Below are 24,446 nucleotides of genomic sequence, written 5' to 3' on the forward strand. Positions count from 1 at the left end.
AAAAAAAGGAAGCTGAGCGGAATCTCATGCTGGACAAGAACGCTAAAAAAGGAGAGAAGACGTTGCAAGTGTAAAAAGAAAAAAAAAGAAAAGGGGCAGAAAAGGAGGCGGGGGTGGAAGGAAGGATCTCCTCTCGGTTCGCCTCAGAGGAGTTGTCCGTGACAGACAGCCGGCAGTGTTGCCGGCGCGATCAATAAGGACCACGCTGTGCGTTCGACGATGAGAGAAGGGGAGCGAAGGAGGGGAGCGTGCAACGTGGTCTGCTGGGGAGGTTAGGGAAGCGAGGGGGGGAAGACTGGGCGCAAAACCCCAAAAGGAGCGAACGCCGCCGCCGCCGGCGTGCGCGCCGCCGGATCCAGCTCGGCGAGCGAGCTGCTAGCAAGCGTACGCACAAACACACGCACACCGCACGAGCGCAGCTACGAAGAACAAGAAGAAGGAGGAGAAGCGAAAGGAAAAGACCCGCGCGACGCGGTTCTGAACCCTGGGTTTCGACCCCACTGGCCTCGCCACTTCCCCCCGTCCTCCTTCGCCCCCCCCCTCCCTCCGGGCATTGCGCGCGCTGGGCCTCGAACCCGCGTTTCAGCCCTACACGCACGTACACACACACACTCACACACATACGCACGTACGGCGCGCTTTGCCCTATCTTCCCTGGCCGCCTTCCCTATCCTTCGCCCCTTTTCCTTCCCGACCACCCTCGGTTCCCTCCTGTGGAGCAATCGATTCTGAACCGGCGGCTCGACCCTCAAAGCTGGAGCCAGGGGGGGTGAATGGGGGAGGCGCGTTTGGCAGTGTGCTGCGTGCGTGCTGTGTGCGTCTGTGCGCCCAACGTGCTGCCCGCTTCCCTAGCCTTCCCTATCCTCCTTTTCGCGCACCCTCCCCGCCCACGCTTCCCGAGGCGCGCTCCTCGCTTCTATATGGCGTGCGTGCGTGCGTGCGTATTTGCGCGTGAGTGTTGTGGCTTGGTCGGGTGGTGGCGGTGTGTGCGGGGTGGGGAGGGAGGCTTTGGATTCGGCTTGTGCGGGCTTTGTTTAGCACGCGCTCAGCTCTGTCCCCCGAGCGGCCCTTCCCTTTCTTTATTTCCTTCCTTCCTTCCATCACTCGCCCTTTCCTTGCTTCCTTCATTTCTCGGCTCTGTTTCATTATTGGTTTCGGTTTCGCGCGCTTGTTTCACATTTTTTTTCGTGCACTTTGCCTCGCCTGTCCTGTACCAACGTCTCACACATCCCGCACGTTCGCCGTTGCCAGCTGCCGCCTCCCCTTTTCTTATTTTCTTTGTTTCTTTCTCTTCCTTTGACCATGCTTGGTCGCCGTCTTTCTCCGAGGCGTGTTCAAAGAACCATGTCCAGCGGGCCGCTGGCGATAAAGAAAAAGCGAAGCAAAAGCCTCAAAGAGAATGCGAGCGCAAAAGACAAGGAGAGTTGGAAAGAGTCCATCACCAGGCACCGCAAAAACAAGAAAGGTCAAGTTGACGATGCCGAAAAGAAAGAATGCGGAGAGGAAAAAAGAAGAATAAAAGAAAAAAAAGGTTGCTAGGACCACCAGTGAGGTGGTGGTGTCGTACAAGACGCCGAAGTAGAGACGTGGAAGTGATCAGCAGGAAAATAAAAACGAAAAACATTCAGAAGTAAAGAACGATGAACAGTGTGAAGAAAGAAAGCAGGGAATAAAAGGGAACAGAAAAAGATGAAGCTGACACAGTTTGCCCCGATTGGTACAGCGGACCTCTTTCTAACTGCACTCTGGTCTGAGCGTCCGTGGAACCCAATGTCACTCCTGTGGGCCTACGGCGCCATACCCTCCGCTGTCTTCTCCCCTCCCTTACCACCGTTTTGCAGTTCTTTTGAGTCGACCATGCCTCCCCCGAAATCATGTGTTACGTTGTTTTTCTTTTAGTCCCTGTAGCTTATTTCTCCATATTCTGTGCTTGGAAGAAATGACAACGGAGGCAAGTTCCCCAATATTCCTTGCCTCGTCGAGGGTTGATTTGCCGAAGAATAATTTCTACGTCGCTTTCTGGTCACGCGTGAATATCGCTGAAAGGGCATCTGCGGCGATTTTTTTACCATGTCAAGGTAATGGAATATTTAGGTTCCCGATACCCCACTGACAGTAAAATTGTTCCGCAAATTCGAAAATAAATTTAAATACGCAAACAAGGCGAAAAACGAAATTGAAACCGAAATGAGCAGCCGAGCGAACCTCTTCGTGTGACGTCACGAGAGTTAACCCAGCGGGGAAGGCGCGCAAGGCATGCCGGTCCCGCCTGCTGGTAGCGAAGAGCAGACGCTCGGCTTATTCGTGACCGCGTCGGACCGCCGGGCGACAGTGTCAGCTGCCACCAGCTCTTCGGATCTGTCAAACAGTGACAGCTATGATTCTGCCGAGTGCAACAGCCACGAATTGCCGTTCGCATTGGACCCGTCACCATGAGAGCCCGTGCCCGCGCGCAACATATTGCGCTGCAACATGAAGATCAAGAGTACCCATAACCACTAATTTTGCACGTGCTGCTTGCTATTTTAAGGGTTGTACCCCTTCTCAGGGATGCGCTTCGCATACACAATATGATATGTGGAGCACGACTTTCCGCATTCGTATCCCGCAAGAACGCCACTGACAGTCCAAAGCTCCGATCCGGCGCATTTGCTTACATCGGCAGGTACAGCGACCACTCGTCATTCGCCCGAGGTATAATGACAACCGCTCATCAGTTACATTGGTTGATGTCAGAGCATATAAAAACACGCAGACTTTGTGCATGTAAGCACGGTTGCATCGCTCTGAGTCACGCTTCACACACCTTCGAAAACCGCGAGCGGGAGACAGTAGTACGGGAGCGTTGTTACGCTGCCTAAGTATCATTCTTCGTATTCTCTTCACGCAAATAATGTTTTCCGTAAATTAGACACATACGAGGACTTTGCGCGTGTGATCGTTCATTTAGAGAGCGCATAGTCCTCGCGCAGAAACGCCGATGACACAGTTGGCAGCTGAACGAGGCGGTTGTTTACGCTGCTGTATATCGAAGGGGCCTCCGCTTGCTGCCCATTTGGGATGCGAGGCAGACAGTGCATCTCGGAAGCTAAGCATTGAGTCAGCATGACAATGCGTAAAAATGGACCCACGTACGTGGTCACATTTAATTTAGGGAAGCGCCGGCGAATGCGACTGCCAGCCTTCGCGAACGGCAACCTCCGCATGTTGATAGAGCGTTGCGTCATCGCTTCTAGCTTTTTGCCGTGTGCACTGCACGAAGTGAGGAATTGTTTATTTCAAATCCGTCTGGTCAAAACTCAACTACAGAACCAGTTTTATTCGTCCTAATGGCTTATACTTAGCTTCAGGTCAGTCGCTCATGTCTGCCAGCAGCAGACGCACAAGCTCGGAGACTGTGGTAGACTTAACCTCGGCTGAACGCGATTGGCATCGGCTCAAATTGTGTCGCCGGTTGGGGAGGGCTGAAGTTCGTGCGGCCAACAACGCCTCTCCTTCCCATCTCTTGCCCGTCCACGGGGAACGCAACTTCTCGCGACAGCGAGTTCTCACTCCAAGCACTATAGCTTACGATCGTCGGCTCCTCGATGCTGTCGTCTGCATGGTCCCGGCATGCTTTGCATGGAACACTCCTGACGTGATACGCAATGTCGCCTCTAACTGAGGAGGAGGTAAGATACGGTGTTCGAGGCAATTAATTAAATTATTTCCTAAAAAAAAAACCTGTGCAACGCTCAAACCCGGGCAACTCCGGCGATTATCGATGTCGGCATCTGTCGACATCGAAAAATCGCAGGAGTTGCCCTTAACAAATCGAAAGCGAGTACGCGCAATACTCGGGCCACGAACCATGCGACAAGAACGCACGCTTTGAGTTCGCGAGAACTGGATGGTTGAGCAATGGGTAGTTGGGAAAGCCGCATGTCTTGCGAGATAAGGTGCGGTAGAACAGGAAATGTGAGGCTCGAGGCTGCGACAGAGTCGAGTAGTGCGGGCGCAGTGTTTGTGTTCGCAACATGAGTTGTACGAGATTACGCGGACTTCGATGGTGCGGAGACTTGACAGAGATGTTTATCTATGAAATTAGAGGCACATATTCTCGGTGCGGACACACGCCATCTTCCCGACTTCGGTGCCGAGAAGTCACACTATGGTGAAGGGGTGAGCCTCTGCTTATTTTGCTAACTGTCCCAAGAGTTGATAGATAAACAGGTGCTTCGTCCTTCACCACAGGCCGCGTCCTAGAAAGCTGGTCGAACTTTTATACTGAGCTCTAGGGTCTGATGTTTACAAGAATCCATTTTGACAGCTCCGGCAGAGTAAAACTCTTGCTTGGGCTAGTTGGTTCATGCTTGAAGTAGGTAAAGGCAAGGCGCAGAAGACCAGGCCCGTCTCGTCGTTTGTGTTCTTCCTAAGTCCTGGTCTTCTGCGCCTTGCCTTTACCTACTTCCGGCAGAGATCCGTTTGTAAATAAAGTTGATATTTCTCCCTGTGCTACAAGTGTGTACTGGTTATCGCAGGTGTGAACAAATTTGGCTTAGACATGGCGCCCTCGCATCTCTCGGTGCCGAGAGTGTGTTGGAGGGGAAAGAAAGGGAATTGTTGCCACTATTTAGTTAAAAAAGAAAGAGAGAGCAGTACACGCATTTTTATGCGCTCTCTTGAAAACGAGTAAGCGATTGACTGAAGCAAAAGCCGTATCATATCTCCGCTTATCTCCGTTCCCCAAAGCGTATCGAGTCCACATATTCTGACAAAACCCCGTTTTCCCAAGCTTTCTGGATAGATAAATCAATTCATTGCGTTATTGCGATAAGCGATGAACATATAGCCAACGACAACTTTCCGCAGGAGTGAAGAAGTTTGCGCGTGCTTCATAGGTGGGGTGTCCAAACCGACGTCGCAGTGCCGGTTGCCTCTGATTTTCAGGAACAGGTCTCAAAGGCTATGCATTTGCATACTACATGCACCGGAAGTGATTGCGGAGCCTGAAATGCGTCGCGGTCATCGTGTTTTCGACGCCACCTCTTGTGGGTAGGCTGAAAACGAGAGGTACGAGAGTGGTACTTTTCTTTCAATGCATCTTATCGACAAATAGCCAAGAGGTGGTGGTCTGGATTGTGTCCAATTCCGTTATGTTGTCGAATTCGCCGTCTCGGCAGTTCTGATTAGCTCACAGGGCTGTTAAAGCCCCTCTGATTTGTTGTGAACTTCGTCATGATGGCATTCGACTGTGTCCAATATAGCACTACGGAATGCATTCATCGTTTCATTCCCTTATCATGTTGGTTTCAGTGACTACAGTGATGTGACAGCGCGGAAAAGCGAAAATTTTGGCGAGGAACGTTGCAATGGTCTCGCATATGCAGGATGTTTCAGTGAACACTTTCAAAATTTTTTAAAGGTTGCCTGTGGCAGATAGCTCAATTCTAGTTTATGAGCCGGCCTACTCGAAGCGGCGGACACTACTTGCACAAAAAATTGAAATGCAAAATCCACTAATTAGCAAGAATTCGCTAATTAATTTTTAGCTAATTATCTTAAGGCCCATATTGCAATTTACAGATTGTAGCCGTGGAGTTCACAAGGCGGATCCACATGGAAGGAATTCTCAGGACGGCACCAGTTTCGAAATATTAGTTCCCAAACATTGCGGAAAACTGCATTGGCGTTCCAGTTACTTGCGGGCTTCAATGCATAAAGTGACGTTTTTTTCACTAATTAACAGGAACGCCAATGCATTTCTCCGCAAAATTCGGGAATTAATATCTCGAAACCGGTGTCATCCTGAGAATCCCTTCCAAGTGGATCCGCCTTGTGAACTCCACGGCTACAATCTGTAAATTGCAGTATGGGCCATGAGGTAATTAGTTAAAACGTTTTCAGTGAAGTTTTAATAATTAGTCGTTATTGCATTTCAATTTTTTGTGCAAGTAGCGTCCGCCGCGCCGAGTAGACCAGCTCATCAACTAGAATTGTGATATGTGGCACCGCCACCCTTTAAAGATTTTCGAAAGTGTTCGCTGAAACACCCTGTATATATGTTTCTATCACGGATAGTAAAGCAATGAGTGACGTAAATTTCGTCTGCCCTTGCATGTTTAGCGGTGGCGCTTCTGTTGGTGTTTGCACGGTGACGCGTCCCTATTAGGTTTTATAACACAACTGTAAAAAAAAAAATCTGTTGTCGGAAAACCTTTGTAGTCGAAGTAACGTTATAGAAAACGCAAACCGTTTGCACAAATACTAGGTGGCATTCATTAAGGTTTCGTTCTAGTCGTCAAGGTGGGTAGTCGAAAAGGAAAGACGTTCGTCTGGTACTCTGGATTGAAATATTTTCCACGGGGTCATTTAATATGCAGCGCAATCTGGACCGTGGGTTCGCCTGATGCATTGGAATTCATTCTTGCATGCAACTACCCCTAACCGAATCTGGGACAAGACTTGAGATTGAAAGAGAGAGAGAGAGAGAGGCAACGACCGAAGGACAGAGAGATAAATTTGTTTAAGTGATCATTAGTAGGAGCTCGACTGTCGCAAGCTTGACACACAAGCCTACGTGAACCAGCCACGTCATTTTTTTTTTTTACACAGCAGAGCTTCTTTAACGAAGTGTTCGCAAGTATTCTCGTTCAAGTATGCGGTTCTCCGCAACTAGGTTAGCGTAAATGTTTTTGGCACCGATGTATTGGTGTTTACTATTTTCGCCTATCTCCCATCACGTGCAGTCCTGTAGCCTGGTAGAGCTTGCACAGCATCCTTTCTTTGGATGAGGTATGAGCTTTTCCACAGACTTTGTAAAATGGCATGAGAAGTTATACGCATTGTCTTTGGAGGATTACCTATGAATGACTTTGAGAACGCTTTGTCTTCTCACCGCGCTTCATGACTGGGGAACGCAACCTCTACAATGAATGATGTCTCCTTCTTCTAGAGAGGAGATTCTCTTACACGCTCGTACTTATCCTGTTGAATACATATTGAGTTTACACTGCAAATGCACGAAAATGACAGGGAACTTTCATTTATCATAAGGTCTTTCAACCGCACTGTGTGCCGAAATTGCGCGCATATTTGTCGACTTGACTGAATGCGAAATGTAGTCTTCCACCAAGGGCAGCTACACGTTAGTTTCTTGTAGCTATCTTCATCTTTCATGCAACATTCAGTACCTTGCGGCTTTTCGTAGAACTAATTGAGAGAGAAAGAAAAAAAATGGCAATAGCTTATCTACTGAACGTCCTATGCATGTCTTGTGAGGGAAGTACGGTAACGGTCAGCCGAGAGTTCCCTCCCACGTGGCAGTCGAAGCTTTTTCTTTTTTTACATCAAGCTACGCACAGGAGCAGACAGAAAGCAAGTACAAGCCTCAGGGCGAGAACTGGAGAAATGCGCCACCGGTGTTCGAGGAGTCAAATGTACGGTGGCACCGCGGAGCGTGCTCGAATTTGCGACATAAAAGCATCGCAGAAAGCAGCCCGTAGATAATACACTCTTACCCAGCTTAGCAGATTCGAACTCGCCGCGTGACACTACGGCGAATGCAAAAAAAAAAGGAGAGAGAGAGAGAGAGAGAGAGAGAGAGAGAGAGGTTGCAGGCCACTGCCGTGGACCTCACAGCTTGCCGGTGACATTGGATCGACTTTCACCGGTTCAGCCACCTCGCTAGCAGACGAGGAATCCGAACTAAAATTTTTGCCTCTTCGGCTGTGAATTCCATTTGGCACAAAAAGGACTCGTGCTCACTACGCGCGGGCGAGGAGGGGGGGGGGGGGAAGGGTTGCCTCGCCGAGTCCGAGAGAAAATGCGCGCTCGCTGGAAAACGCTAATGGTGTAATTTGATGTCCCAGTGCGAATCCCTCGGCGAAAGAAAGAATCAGCCGTGGTTACATTTGTGCAGGTGGCATTTGCACTCCTTGGCTGGAGGTTTTGTTACCAAGGCTTCGGAGACCAGCGCGGAACTTCGAGAGAACTAGTACTGCTCGAACTTTGTCATCGGCAAACGGAAGTTTCTTTCAAGAGCGACTTGACGAAAGGATTTTATCGTTTGACCATATTCTTGCCGACTCACTTTGTTTCGTGTAGTCAGTTCGTAGATGGCTAGGGCTTTATTTTTTTTTTTGCCTTTTCGTTCCGACAAACCATGCTCGGAACTACCGTATGGCAAAGTGTTCCGCGATGGCGTTAGTTTAGCACAAAGTTCTTATAAGATAACAATGTATTGTTTGTCAGTTTAGAAAAAAAATAATCTGTCAACTCATGTTGCTGCCAGAACGAAGGCAAAAGTTTTTGTGCGAGAACAGAAAAAAAAAGAAGAACGAGGAGAGCGAGAGATGAGTGTTACCTTGTCAGCTTGTGGCGTGACGTTGCCGAGACGAGTTCTCCCCTATCCTACCATGTCCCAGGACCGGGGGTTACATCTAGAAAGGAATGAGTGAAAATACGTTAGGTTTGCAAGCAAACTATCAGCAAACTATGAGCAAACTGTAACCAGAGTACCACGCGTTAAGGTTTACGTCAAGCCAATCGAGAGTTAGAAAGACAGTTCAAGAAGGCACGCATCCGCAAGATCTTACAAACGAAGGAACGTTTTCTTCGAAGTTGACGTTACGACTTACGAAGCAATTCAATGAGTTTAACGTTTATGAACTCAATAAATTTCTTTCAAATGAAGAAAAAGAAAGATGATGCCTTTTATGTTACATTCTGGACTTTTGCTCCGATTCTTTTCATTTTAGGAGGAGAGAAAACTGTATGGCATTACTGCAACTTACTCGAACCATACGAATTTTCATTGAAGGGATTCTAGAGCAAGAGCAATGGCGCTAGGTATGCAGCGATTGCACCCTTTGGTCGCAACAGACTCCAGATAAAGGAATATTTGGACTCAAATGCGTTTGTAGCGGAGAACTTCTTGGTCTCTCAACGTCGCTTAAGCATCGTGTTGCAGTAAAATGAGCAAATGTCACATAGTTAAGGCTCGTGCTTGAGATATATTAAAATGACACTAAAGAGGACAGAAAAAATTGCTTTAGGCTCGTAAAGTTCTCTTTCGATATCTCATTTTCATGAATTTTATGGTAAGATGGTCATTACTCTTCTTATAGAAAACTTCCTGCGGCAGTAACGGGAAAGTTAGGGAGGCAAATCATGGTACTCAAGCGCTCCTGAAAATCGTCCCACATTCTCATTCGGGCTATAGTTTAAGCTGGGGAAGAGAAAAGAAAAGTTCTTGTCTATATATACTACAGCAGTATAACACAAAACACACCACCGACTGCCTAAGTTTAACTTATTTTAGTGTTTTTCCCTTTCGCATCTTCAAATGCGAAACCGTGGCACGTGGAAGCTAAGCTGATACACTAGTCGGTTGAAAAAAAAAATCTTGAAGAAACAAAAGCGTTGTCAAGCCAGTGGCGACTACTTGGCGCAGTAACGCATGTGCAGAAACTACGGCCCCGTAGCTTTTCCTTCATCACGCTAGAGTTATCTCTCAGCGGGTGCAGAAGACAAACTGAAAATCAACCCTTTTTTCAAAGTCACGCTGAAAGCCCAGCGCCTGTACGCCACGGTGATGTGGTAGATTTCAAGGTATTTTATTTGGGTCGTTCTGGCGCAGCTATGGCTATCAAAGTTTGCCAAGTCGTTTGCTAAAACCGCATGCAACGTTACGTATGTTACAAAAAACGTGCAATACTAATCTCCCTTAAATATTTGCCAGTCGTAATACTCACGGGCCTTTCTTTGATAGCGTAGTGCGGAGAAAAGAAGCGACTACTCGGTAATACCTGAGTAGCGTGCACAGATGGGTCCGTTGTCCCGACCCCTTGACTCAATCAGGGCTAAATTTAGCCTTTATCTTAGCGTTCAGAGAGCCATAGCCCGGCAGCAGGGTTGCCAGCATGAGCTGGAGGGGTCGCGTTCGAGAGAACCATAGCAGGTATATTCCATGAAGCTCAAACCCGAGCTGATCAGGAGTTATGAGGCTCACAAGTGTGTAAGTTTGTTGCGAAAATGTGCCAGTTGCGCGGCCATGGCGGGTACAGAAGTTGCGAAAAGGGACTAGGGCAGCAAGACAGAAAGATGCCGATTCGCGCCCACAACCTCTGAACACGGCGAGTCCCCTCCCATAAACAGGGAGGAAGCACGAATGAAAGAGTGGAGCGTATAGAACATTTTCCCTGGCGACGTAATGAGTGCGAAGGAATCACGTTGGGCACGTGTCAGCGCACGAACTATAATACAACGACAAAAATCGCTCGAAATCGAGAGAAATGAAGAGCTAACTTGAGAAATAGAACTCACGCCTCTATTACCAGCTTATAGCGCTGTCCACCCTTCCTGCCTTTTTTTTTTTCCTTTTATTGGTTTGTCATTCATACCTGAATTGGAACAAAAAAAAAGCTTTCGCGCCAGTAGCCATAGGCTAATGGAGATCCATCATCAATACACAGATAGCAGCAGCTACAAAAAAAAGTACAAAGCTAGTGTATAGTAAAAGAAGGCCAACAACTCGGTATCAAGAGTGCGACGGAAGTAGTCGACAGGCTTCGCATCGACTGATTCCTACATTGAGTGAGATGTTGTTTTCGGTCCTCTTCGTCAACTGATTCGCTCTGTGAGCCAGTTGAAGATAATACGGTGAAGGTAATATATCGTTTGCTACGTTGCGGGGTAGGGGGGAGGGGGGATGAATGTTACGCAAGAAGGAAGATGCGAAGAGTTTCTAAATAGGGTAAAAAAGCATTTTCCAAAGAAGAAAAAGAAATTTATCAGGCTCTTCTCTAATCCACGTTCTAACTTCCAGTGTAACCGTACGGGCGGCACTTGACGCCTGGAGGTTCATCATTCGTTCTATCCTTGCTTTCAAAGCATCTTTGTCTTGGGTCAATAGGGTAATTACTTCTGCATTTGGTACTGGGAGAAGGATGTCCACCATGCAATCGTACCACTGGCTCTAGTTAACAGCACTTATGCATTTGCTCGAGAATCTAGAACCGAGGTGGCGAAGGGTTTTGGTCGCAAGTGATTTTTACCATTGGCCAGCCGCCTTTCTTAAATAATGTGTCCAGCATCGCGATTGGCTGAAATTAACTCTTACGAACAATATTAAGGTGAAGCTGCTGGTGCGACTATATCAGCGCCCGAAAACATTGCAGGCCAGTTCCCATGGTTCTCTCTCAAAAAGAAAAAAGGAAATACCACATAACTCACGAAACTTATATATCGACAAAAAAAAAAAAAGGAAAATGATAGGGGCAATATGCAGGCAAATTTTGAAGTCGCGCGCTGTGTCTTGCGTGCATTCTCTCGTGTCGTGCGTTTCTTTAGGCAAAAAAAAAAAAATAACTATAAAAATTTTCAGCTGTGCCTGTAAATGAGAGGTTCAATGAAAACTGCCAAACCCTCGTTTTCAGCCGGTTAGGAGATGTTATATCCCACTCTTCAAAAGTTTCTCCACCTGCCTGAGAGGATCAAACACGGCAGGGGAATTTTCAACAAATAGGGGGAAACTTTATATGGGTGACGTTTACCGAAAGCTTGAACTGCGTAGGGTAATTATGTACCTTATTTATTTATTTTTCAATGGTGCCAGTCTCTTTCCAAGATCATAGCAGGACGGCGTACAGATTGTACACGCAGGTATAATAATGCATCAGCACCACACGGCAAAACAGAAACAGGAATCCATCGTAGCGGCAGTCTTCACAAATGTATAAGAGCTAAAGGTACACACAATAGCTTTCCTTAATGATAATTAGGAATGAATGCCGAGATGAAATTTTATGAACAACGCACTTGTAGCGCTTATAACTTATGCACACTTATAATAGAAATAATATACAAAGCACATATTGTTAATATGGGATAACACAAAGTAAACAACAGCAAAAGATAACAGAAATTATACATGAAACTGAGCGGTACACAGGCAGATAACAACAAACCTGAAAATAATTTCTGAATACTCGCCTTTGGCCAGATGCCCAACGCGTTGTACAGTGCATGCAGGTGCCCCTTCCCGGTTTCCTCGATTAACTATGCGAGGTACGGTGTTCATAAGCACCTCAAGTAGGAAGCGATTAATAGGAAGCAGGAAGCGTGTGGTGGAGTGGCGAACGGTGAATGTTTAATCTGTGTAGGATCCATTGTAGCCATTGTAGAAAGTTGATTACGCAAGCGTTTCAGAGCGTCATGATGCCGTCATCCGCGACGTTTATCAGGGTCATAAAACAGCTGCACAATATGCAAAGTTCAGATTCAGTGAAAATAGGCAGAATGACAAGCTTACCGCATGACGAAAATGAATGTTCCTAGATTGAACTGAAGCTTTGGAAATTATTGAGCCCTAATTTTTTTTTTTTTATTTTTGGTATTTGTATGCGTGATACGAGGATATAGCTTGGTTTCTTGGGCGTCCTCAGTGAACTACATACGCAAGCCATCTTGTTCATATATGGCCGAATTAAGGGGAAAGGTATGGGTAATGTGTACACAAAGTGAGAAGAGTGGGGAATAATTACGGTCTCTGCAATAAATTACGTATGCAAATGCGTCGGAGCGTTATGAGCGTGTTTTACAAGCGGCGCAAAATTTTGCCAGCTGCCCTGGTGTAACTGCGAGCGCCACCAAGATCAAGTTCTGGGAACTCGGAAGGAAAGTTATTGGAAATGTGTGTCACGTTAGGCACATTAGGATAAAATACAGCCTTTCTAAAAAAAAACTTTTAGAAAGGGCTTGAATATCCCACGCTGCTGTGCTCAGCTACGTTTGCTAATGTCCCGAGGGAAATCTGCGTTACACGATGGTGGCGTTTTGTACATATGCGGCGCATTTTAATTGCGGTGTGTCGTGAAATTTTCACGTTCTTGGCTTAATTCATCATCATCATCATCATCAGCCTGGTTACGCCCACTGCAGGGCAAAGGCCTCTCCCATACTTCTCCAACTTCCCCGGTCATGTACTAATTGTGGCCATGTCGCCCCTGCAAGTTTCTTAATCTCATCCGCCCACCTAACTTTCTGCCGCCCCCTACTACGCTTCCCTTCCCTTGGAATACAGTCCGTAACCCCTAATGACCATCGGTTGTCTTCCCTCCTCATTACATGTCCTGCCCATGCCCATTTCTTTTTCTTGATTTCAACTAAGATGTCATTAACTCGCGTTTGTTCCTTCATCCAATCTGCCCTTTTCTTATCCCTTAACGTTACACCCATAACGTTACACCCAAATTACACCCATAAGGAATCGCTTGATAACCTGACTGACACATAAATGAGTCTAGACAAGAGGCCGCCATCTCGAACCCGTCCTGCTTACGTTTCAGTGAACACTTTCTTGCTTCAGGGCTGTGACTTCCTGAGCCAGGTGGACAACTGAGGCTGTCGGAGAGAGACACTAGACAGACGAGAGAACAACGGCGTCTCTACTGTGCCGATTTCTCTTTCAGGCAGCGCAGCTCTCCCAGGGAGACCTTAACACACGTCACGGCCGTGGACCTCAGTGAGGCCATTTGCCGTCTACGTGAATGCCTGAGGAGAATAAATTCGAATAATAATAATAATACTTGCTGTCTTCCTGTCTAATACTTCCAATAAAATCGGAAGTATTAGACAGGACGAACGAAGTCTCGGTGAAGATGCCGCCTTGACTTCGCGCCGGGTCAGTAGGATAGTCGCCCGTGGACCAGCACAAAACCAACGGGCACGTTAGCATCGGCGCACTTTGTGCCGATAGATAGTGCTTCCTTTTATTTTCGCTGCCTGAGCTCTTCGCTCGTGTCAATGACCAGCAGGCCCCGGCTGCAGCTTGGCCGTTCCTCGCTTTCCTTCCTTATACGCAACACCGGTGGGAATGTCTTGTAGCGCCACTCGCGGAAGCACTCTGTACGACTTGGAATGCACATCGCAAGGAAAAAAATTGCGCAGAAACCATCGAAGATGATTGTCAATGTAATTAACTAGCGAAACTAAACGATCGATCAATGGATCGCGCTAGCAAGCAAGCAAGCAAGCAAGTGAGAAAGCGAGCGAGCGAGCGTACGAACGAACGAACGAACGAACGAACGAACGAACGAACGAACGAACGAACGAACGAACGAACGAACGAACGAACGAACGAACGAACGAGCGAGCGAGCGAGCGAGCGAGCGAACGAACGAGCGAGCGAGCGAGCGAACGAACGAACGAACGAACGAACGAACGAACGAACGAACGAACGAACGAACGAACGAACGAACGAACGAGCGAGCGAGCGAACGAACAAGCGAGCGAGCGAGCGAACGAACGAACGAACGAACGAACGAACGAACGAACGAACGAACGAACGAACGAACGAACGAACGAACGAACGAACGAACGAACGAGCGAGCGAGCGAGCGAGCGAGTGAACGAACGAGCGAACGAACAAGCGAGCGAACGAACGAACGAACGAACGAACGAACGAACGAACGAACGAACGAACGAACGAACGAACGAACGAACGAGCGAGCGAGCGAGCGAACGAACGAGCGAGCGAACGAACGAGCGAGCGAGCGAACGAACAAGCGAGCGAACGAACGAACGAATGAACGAACGAACGAACAAGCGAGCGAACGAACGAACGAACGAACGAACGAACGAACGAACGAACGAACGAACGAACGAACGAATTTAAGGTTGACGAATGACTTCGTTGCAACTCATTGAGGTCAAGTGTTGAGATTGCAGATTTTCGTGTTCATTTTAACGATGAACATGGCAAACCGTCGCACCCTCGTGTCTTCCATTCTTTTCGATGTTCTGCACAACGCAATGCCACAGGAATTATGTGGCCATGTCTCGTTCGTGTGTTTTCGGTTCACTTTTTACGATGCATAATAGTTCACAACCAGTAGAATCATAACCTGGAGTCCTCCCCACCCCAGGCTTAAGAATGTTCTCCTTCATCTATCAAGCACGAAGGTTTGCTACCAGTACAAGAATATCTTTTTAAAGAATGACGCGAGAGATTCAGAAAGTACTGTTGAATAAAACGGCCCACGTATTTTGATACGAACTTAGAAGATCTGAGCCAGCCATTATATCTGACCTCCATGCTCAAACAGTTCCCTGAATTTGACGTGGAAATCTCGAAAACATGTTTTTCCTCATCTTTGTAGCATCCGCATACTCACGTTGTACTTGATGTTCAATATTCTCTTATGAAAGCTGGCGCACCGCCTAGACATCTGGAAGCATTTGAGGGTTAATAGGTGCGGTATCAAACTCACAATATATATATATATATATATATATATAGTAAAGTCAGATATATATGTCTAAAGTTATGAGCGGAATTATTGTTAGACACTGGATAAATATGGTAGACAGCAAAAGCTACCATGAGGAAAATTAGAAATATCTTTAAAAATTGGTTATATGTATCTATACATTAATGCTACCGTTTCGTATGCGGGCCGTTCGTCAAACATGCGTTACTTTAACACTCAACCGACAGAAAACGTTAACTGTGCACTTTCTTAAAAGACGTGTTGCCTTTATACACGCATGTGTGCGTTGGTCACAGATATCGGTTTAAGAAGCATGCATTGGTTTGCTTTCATAAACTTCGAGCCCCTTCGATGTTCGCAAACATAGCGTGCCGTTTATCTAGTGCTTTCCGTTTCTTTTTCTCTCGAGCAAATAAATCATTCTGATGTTGACTCCGAATGCACGAAATCGCGCTGAAGTGGATCTGAAAAGACGCGTGATCAATTACAATGACAAAAAAAAAAAAAAAAGAAAGAAAGGGACGCGTTAACAATACTATATGCAGCTGTTGCGACGTTTCCTCTTTTTCGCAATCACGACGACAAGAGCTGCTTTCTTGAGAATCGGGAAATAAAAGCGTCTTTCCTGGAGAAAAAGGCGGCTGGATGATTTGTGTCGAAATGAGCCCTTTTTCGCTAGGCTAAAGCGTAGGAACAGCGTTCCCAAACGTTTCGACAATACAAGCGGCTCTATTCAACTACGATTCTATTAAGGCCGAAGTAATAAACGCCTAAGCAGTGCAGTTTTACTTTCTGTCTTGTTTCATCTCCTTTAAGGTACTTTAAAGGTGTTGAAGTGGTTTTTATGATGTAGGAGGCGGGGTCTGCCAAGACTTGTCGGCAGTGATTTTGTTATATTGGCCGCGTTGAATTGTGTCAAATCTCGAAATGACAAATTGCGCCTAACTTCCTTCGCGAGGAAAGCAAACGGACGGCATCAAAATGATTGCGGGATACTGGAGACTGAGAATGTGATGAGGAGCAAGACGTTTACGAAAAAAAAAATTACATTCCTTTGATCATATTGATAAATATCGTCTATGTTTAGCTAGATATCAGTTTATGTTGTATAGGGGTGATGGAAAGTGTCACCCTGTCTCACAGGCAAACTTATGTGACTACATTTCCCTCACGACCTGAGAGATCAATTACATTATCCTTCTCCAACAACGTTCGAATGTTCACTTGCTCATTCCCTTCTCGTATTAGCCTTATGGCGGGGTTTTCAAATCCCAGTGCTTCTTGAATCGCGGTCCTAGCTCGCCTCGCTGCTTTGGGGCAAAAGAGAATAACAGTTGTTTGAAATATGGCCCATCTTACTAAAGCGGTGGCAGTGTAGGCGTACGTCGCCCACGTTTGTAGGTCATAAGCATCATCATCATCATCATCATCATCATCATCATCATCATCAGCAGCAGCAGCAGCCTGGTTACGCCCACTGCAGGGCAAAGGCCTCTCCCATACTTCTCCAACAACCCCGGTCACGTACCCCGGTTTTTAGGTATCTAACCGAAAACACGGGTCGATGCCGAAGGCAGTGCAGTGTCCCGAAATAACCGCAGCTTAACACGGCGTCTCAAAGTGCAATACTTCGTTCCGTAGGTAGCAAGCAACGTTACGAAGATTAGTTAGACTTCTCTCACTACTTGCAACCGCGGCCAAAAATAGCACGTCACGTAAGACAGAAAAATAAATAGATACGTGCGATCGAATGCAAGGTAAAATAAGGTTTTATAGTTTTGTATCGCAATATGCTACGCACCTATTACAAGAACGGCGTTGATGTTCTGAACCTATTTGCGAACAAACGAGCGGAGCGACGTGTTTCTGCAGCCAGCGTACACAGCGCATCATTTTCATCCTCCAAGCCTTTGTTGATAATAAAATGACTATAGTTGTGTAGCTTACCATCGCAATTGGTCGCACTCGCGGCAACTTGGAGCAGTGAAGTGCATGGAACACGTTCCACAGCTCAAGCAAGCTGTGACACTGCACCCATTCATCCGGTCATCTGCAGCTTCCCGCCTTTTCTGACGTCATCGACGTTCTGTAGACCTGGCCGAAGTGCAGAAGAAGCGCGCTCTTCGCTTGTTTCTATATTTTTTGTTCTTCTTTAAACGTCCTCTTTCGCCTTCCACTGTAGTACGTGTAACGCGAGAAAACAACCGCGCTCTAAAGAAATCCAAGTTCACTGCCGCCTCGGCCAAAGTGTCTGGGCGCGCAGTTGCCCAGACAGTCCAGTACAGACAAGACAGTTCCCAGTGTTCGCTGCTTCTCGGTTTCGTCGACGAGAGTCTACTTTTTTTTATCTGCCTTTGAGAGAGCATACGTCACGGAGTACCGTCCCGCTTCTTGGTCCCCGTGACCACGGGTCGCCGAGCCCGAGCCATCGGCCAGCGACGGATGTCTCGCACAGCAGGCCACGACCAAGTCCACAGCAGCCGGAGCAACCGCGCGAACACACGCACGGGCACACGCACACAAGCACGCGTTTCGCTTGCCTGCCAGCCCAGCGGCGAAACTATGGCGCTGCGACCCCCCGGTCGGAACCCGGCAGAGCTCGCGCCCGCTTTGGCGGCGGCGTTCGGCCTTCTCGGGCCTCCGGCAGCTGCCACGGACCGTAAATCGCTGCTGGGTGTCAACTTTTTTTCACCGCCGACAAGCGTGCATGCGGCGTGCGTGAGCGCGTCGGGGGCCGCCGCGGGCCCCGGGCTCTCCCGCTTCTTCTTCTTCTTCGTCTTCTTCATTCCACTTCACTGGCAGGGTTCAGACGCGCAGTCGGAGAGCGCTTTCTATTCGGCTGTCTGCCTGCCACTGCTACTACTACAACTACTGCCGTGCCGCTACCACCTTCCTCCTTCGCCTCGGAGCTGCGCGCAGCAAAGGGAAAAAGGGAGCGAGTGCGAGCAAGAAAAAGAAAGAGACGAACGTTCTCTTTTCTTATTCTTGTTTTTCGTTCCAGTCCTTGAAGGAGCCCCCCCCCCCCGCGCGGCGTCGTGCGTCGTTCTAACGCCGTCGCCGCCGCAGCCGTTCCCGAGAACGGCGCATCTTCCCGGACTCATCATCGCAGCGTCGCAGCGGAGAGGGAGGTTCACACCTTTCTTTTACCGCTCTCTCTCTCTCGCTCTATCTATTCTATGCGACTGCTCGGCACCGTGTCTTCCTTCATTCACCCTCATATGTTTTTTTTTTCTTTCTTTCTTGGAGTCCTTTTTTTTTAGCCCCACTCTCTTTCTCTCTCCACACCCCAAACACAACCCACTCTGTTTACTATTATATATTTATATTCGTTTTTCCTGCCCCCCGTCTCTCCCTATGTTTCTCGCAATTTCGTTTGTCCTGGCTCTGAGAGACGACCGGAGCTGAGGACCTCCCGGAAAGCGCGGGTTAGACTGGAGGACGAAAAAAAGTACGTCCAGATGAGTTCCCTTGAAGCGCATGCTGTAGCGAGGCTGGGAACGACCCTTTCGACGTCCTTTTCGATACAGGTGCCATAATGACGCTTCAGAGAGCAGGTTACATGGCCTCGCGCGGTGGACAAGACTGGAACGCTGATTACGGGGATTTGACGGCCTCTCTGCACGTTTTCTTTCTTTCTCTTTTTTTTTGTTTCATCACGCGCGAGCAATATTTATAGCTGGAGCTGCGAAATGGCCTTATATTGACGGCTGCGCTGGTGCAAAACATCTCGCTCAAATTCTTGAACGAGCGTGACGTGAGCAATCTAAACAGAGAAGGGGACTCCAGAGAGATGTTGACAGCTATATTTATAGTCCACAACAACAACGTACGTTGAACACGCAGCGGGTTGAAGTCTGCCACGTGCTAGATATTGTCATACGACGTGCGAAGTATTTTCGGTTTTGGTTATGCGTAGAATTAACTAAAGACGTGCATTGTGGGTATCAAAGCTGTCTTGCCAACAAACTGAGCGAGAACCCGCTAACAGGCGTTAACAAGCTTCGTTATGAGATAACTCTTTCGTGTTCCCTTGCTTTTTGTGCGCCTTTGCATAACTTTGGAAGAACTTGAGATTTGCCTAGTTGTGGTGTTTACTGCATATCATATTGGCCGCAAATAAAGACGGGGGCAGCGGAAGAGAACACATAAACAACACGGGCGGTAACTTTCAATTGGTTTAAACCAGTAGAAAGTTAAATCAGTTGAACCAGTTGTAGGTTACTGCCCGAGTTGTTTATGTGTTCTCTTCCGCTGTCCCCGTCTTTATTTGCGGTCAATATGATATGTTGCATAGCTTTGGTCTTCAAAAAAAAAAAAAGAAGGGTGTTCCTTACATGCTTTCTCGGCAAAGCGTCTGCTAACGTTCGCTTTCTTCAGAGGACATAGACGCGTGACGCTTTTTGACATGACTGCAGTAATACTTGAAGGAGTTCTCCCGATGTATCGTAGCTTGCCAGCTATTACCGGGGGTTTCAAGCCTGTCACTATGTACCATGTACCTGAGCTGATTCTTTTATGTGCTATTGTTGATACATGTGTCAGTTTGGCCAAAGTTGCACAGATGTCTCGAGCCTTCCAAGTATCGTCATCATCATCATCATCATCATCATCATCATCATTAGCAGCAGCAGCAGCCGATATTTATGTTCACTGCCCAGGACGAAGGTCTCTCTCAGCGATCTGTAATTCTCCTGTCTTGCGCTAGCTGACTGCAGCTTACGCCTTCAAATTTAATCATTTCATTGTCCCACAATCTTCTGCCGTCCTTGACTGCACTTTCCTTGCCAGCCATGCTGTAACTCTAATGGTTCACCGGTTATCTCCCCTACGCGTTACATGACCTTCCCAGCGTCATTTATTTCTTCTATTAACGTCAACTAGAATATGGGCTATTCCCATTTGCTTTCTGATCCACGCGTCTGTTATCCTGTATCTTAACGTTACGCATCACATTTTTTTGTTCCATCGCTGTTTGCGTGGTCCTTAACCTGTCATCGAGCTTCTTCGTTAGTCACCAAGTTTCTACCCCATATTGTAGCCCCCGTAGAATGCAACGATGGTACACTTATATTTTCGACGACAGTGGCAAGCTCCCAATCAGTATTCCGTAATGCTTGCCGTGTGCACTCCAATCCATTTTTATGTATTGCAGTAAACGTCGTCAAGTCGAATAATTCAGTCTGCGTTTTGTACTTTTTTTTAAAGTTGCCACGTCTGTCAGGTTTGTGTCTCAATCCTCTCTTCTGCAAGTGGTAGACGTTATTACGTTTACAATCAATCGACTCACTGGCCCAATGAATGAATGAATGAATGAATGAATGAATGAATCAATCAATCAATCAATCAATCAATCAATCAATCAATCAATCAATCAATCAATCAATCAATCAATCAATCAATCAATCAATCAATCAATCAATCAATCAATCAATCAATCAAGCGAGAATCCTGATGGAAAATCTTTTCTCTCCAGGATACGTAAAAGCGCGGACAAATGCCTGCAATGACAGTTAATTTTCTCTACTACGGATCCATTTATTTTGCCCGTGCTTGCCAAGAGAAATTAAAAATTACGGAATATGCTTTATTGTAGTCTGAATAGAGAAAAACATCCCTCAGCTTCCGAGACATTACTAAGGCTGTGCCGCCGCCACCGCAAATACAGCTGGAAGCTGCCTACGACAACCATCGGCGTTGCATAGAATGTCTATGGCATGAGACCACGGGGAGCATTTCTATTTTCACGAAAGCCTCAAATTGGACTGCTATGGACGTTCAGGAGAGATTGCCACGCGAAGATTTTAGCCCTCAGCCACTCTGCCGGTAGTTATTCAGAGGCGCCGCTCAGTCACCCCTTCTGCCGAGAGTATAGATGAAAATAGCAACACGGAAAGTCAAGCGACCATGAGAATCCAATAAGGATCAAAGTGGGCCTGCGCTGGAGGGGGTTCTTTTCCTCAAGGGTTTGTTGCGGCCTCAATTTCTTTCTCTGCAGTGTTATCCTGTGTATCTTCAGGCATCTGCATTCATTATACATCACCCTATCTGAAAAAGAGTGGGGAGTGCCACTTTGAGGCACCGGTATCTTCTTACGATAGTACATAAAAAAGTAGCGCAGTGGGAAATAAGCTGCCATCACGTGATAACTTAGAGATGATATGTACGAGACAACGTATAAGAATGGAGCTTGGAATGATTGTCATATTAAAATCAATTTGATATCTGTGCCTTTGGGAAAATTAATAGAACACATGCTTGCGGCGGCAGCATGATATGTGAGTGGAGTTGTTTCCTTCACAACGCAACGAATTGACAATAATAGCTTACGAGGCAACCCGCCTGGATTCTTCGTAAACTTGGTGCATTCAGGATCGGTTTAAGATTTGAAGAATAGTGCGTCAAGTTCTACTAAAAATGCTGTTTTCGAAAAGGTGTCGCTTGTTGGTCTTCGAACCTTCCGCCGGAAACTTTTGAAAGAATGCAAGAGGGGTGCTTGCTTCGAGAAAGTTGATGCAGACAAGTTTTAAATAAATACGTGCTAGTACCACCTCGCTCATAATTTTTGGACCAAAAAATTCAAAGTTTGAAAAAAAAAAAAGAAAACCTAGAACCACAAAGGCTAGTTTTTTGAATCTTCAACAAAAAAAGGCATATTGCAGTCTTGTAAACTGCCCCTTTAGAGCATCTGAAGCAGACAAATTTGATATATTGAGTATATATGAAATTCGTTGTCATCTCCTCCTTATCTCGAATTGTCTGCTTGGAACCCATACACTCTTCTACACTTTGCCCATGTGGGCTTATAAACTGCTAATTGTGTGTGACAACTGTGTGCTCGTTAAATTACTTAGTTCTTCCCATGTCGTGCTTTCCTTCGTCAACCACAACAGCACATGCACTTCGGCCCGTTAGTGTTATTCTGGCAGGTACAACTAAACGTGACGATGTACATTGCTTTCTTTTTTTGGTTGCCGTTTGATTTGTGAGGCCGAATGTGATAAGGCACCTTTTTTTTCTTTTTGATAATTTTACGTTTTACCTCGAATGTGCTGCCGTCTGCTTCCTACGTAATAGGGGCCGATGGACTGATCAAATTGCTCTTTCTATTCTCGGTCTTCCTCATGTAAGCAATGCTCCAATAAACAAACTTCGAGCTTCAAGCCTTCCGGACCAGAAGCCGGGTTCTGTTCCTCTAGCCAAGCCGCAAGTCAGCCCGGCCGAGGCGCAAACCCTTTGTCCTTCTCCAGCAAGCAGCGTCCCCGACGCCCCTCGGCGCTGGGTTCGCGCGTCGGGCTCTCGAATGAGCTCGGCTGCGCTCTCAGCGCGTTCCAGCTGGGCTTTACTGAATTAAAACCCGCAGCAGCTGCACAATAGCAGCCGCTGCTCGGGGAGAGTCCCGAAATATGTGCCGGCGATGCCGACTGGCTCGCCGGCTTAAGCCGCATCTGTGATACCCTCGCCCGCTGCCTTTACCGCCTAAGCAAATGCGAGACTCCGGTACAATCACTCTTTTGCCAAAGGGATCACGCAAACTCACACCGCGTGGGAGAAGAAAGCTTACAGGCGGAGGGCTGCGCCGATGTCGTTCTGGCTTCGAGCACGTTGCCATTTCCTTGCGCTGAGCCGAGCGCGCACTTGCGTGGTTTACCCTGCGCGACAGGCGTGCAGCGTTGTGAAAGCTGTACAAAGGCGGTGGAAGCCAGTCGATGGCCTCGAGGATACGTCGTAGTTGAGGCTGATTATTGAAGTTTTCTGCAAGAAATTACTTCAGAGCGGACGCGTGCACCATTCAGAAAAAGGAAAATGTAACCAATTACAATTGCATTTACTTCATTCAACATTGTAATTGGGAACTGGGACCGATTACTGCCCCGGGAAAGTAAATAAGCAATTATTAAAAAACAATCAGCTATGTTTAGGATACTTCAGGTTTTGTGTTAACCGCCGAGCCAAACAGTGCCTCAGTAACTTTCCCGGATGGCATGAGCAGTCACAATATCATTACGATATTCGTGTGCGAGCAGAAAAAAAAAAGCGAGAAAATACAAAGAAAGTTCTTCTTGATTAACCCCGAGCGAATGTCGATATACTTATTGGTGATCTTTGAAACTTTTTTCTCTCGAGTTTTAAGCAGTCCTCCTATTTTCGCGGAGCAAGCAGGGCTTTCGTTCGTGACAAGTTCATTTTCTTTGAAGTACATACCTTAAGTAAAAATAACGGCGTCGACGCCGAGCGCATGGTTTACGACGCACGTAAAACGTTGCATTCACTAAAAAAAAAAAAAAAAAAAAAAAACCGTTTAGCGTCAAAAGCGAAGTTATCAACCTCTGAGGAAGATTGAAGACGCTATCGTGAACATGCGCACATGTGCAAAATCGAAATAACAGCCAAGGACACATTTTTAATGACATTTCAAACTTGCTCCAAAACGATTAAAAAAATGGAAAGTTCTTAACCATAACTGCGCGTCAAATTCAACGGTATTGTTATTCAAGGACGGCGATATTTCTCCTGGACGAGTGGCTTTCGAACTTAATGAGTTTTTTTCTCGCCTGTTTTCGCGATTGGGAGTCCACTACCAAGTAACCTTCAATTTCTGATTTTAAATTCGACCGTGCACAGTGTAATTATTACTCCTGAAGGAAAACAATCCGCCGTTGACCATCTTCCGACTAACTCTACACCTAGTCCTGATGGCTTACGCCCCAACTGCTCAAACTAACAAAACCTGCAATATTTCATGTTTGAGTCGCCCTAGTTCAACAATCTTTTGGCATGGGATGTGTTCCAAGCGATTGGGAAGTAGCTCGTGTCATTCGCATTTTTTTTTGTTATTTGGTACATACTGCAGATCTTTCGGTCCAAGCAGAGGGGCAATACAATGAATACAAACAAAGGAGAACAAATTAGGAACAAGCAAGTACAAATTTGTACAATTTTTAGTCGCACTGTGCTTATATTAACGGTATCAGTAGGGGTCTGTGTTCCACAGACAGGTCATTTGCTGATGATCGCGTGGCTTATATAGAAATTGCTAACGGAATGGATACGTGCTACTTACAATCAGATTTAGTCAAGCTCAATAAATGGTGTAATGAGTGGCGAATGGAAATTAACGTCAGTGAAACCAAAGCCATTACATTCGCGGTAAAAGTTAACTACATGTTATGCAACTACGCATTAAACAATATGCCT

At 46.7% G+C, this 24,446-nt stretch overlaps 1 protein-coding gene across 6 annotated transcripts in view; it reads right to left on the reverse strand.

Annotated features, from left to right (window-relative positions):
• The window catches only part of LOC126528194 (uncharacterized), a 322,242-nt gene that overhangs the window by 229,077 nt on the left and 68,719 nt on the right, over positions 1-24,446 (reverse strand). For 5 of the 6 annotated variants that reach the window (XM_050176073.3, XM_050176074.3, XM_050176078.3 and 2 more), the window contains exon 2: positions 8,345-8,420. The gene's annotated coding sequence lies outside the window, so the exon portion shown is untranslated. Of the gene's footprint in view, positions 1-8,344; positions 8,421-17,198; positions 18,261-24,446 lie in introns of those variants that run through there. The other variant, XM_055069181.2, reaches the window with a different exon arrangement.

This window comes from Dermacentor andersoni, chromosome 9, assembly GCF_023375885.2.
Source record: "Dermacentor andersoni chromosome 9, qqDerAnde1_hic_scaffold, whole genome shotgun sequence".
Classification (NCBI taxonomy): domain Eukaryota; kingdom Metazoa; phylum Arthropoda; class Arachnida; order Ixodida; family Ixodidae; genus Dermacentor; species Dermacentor andersoni.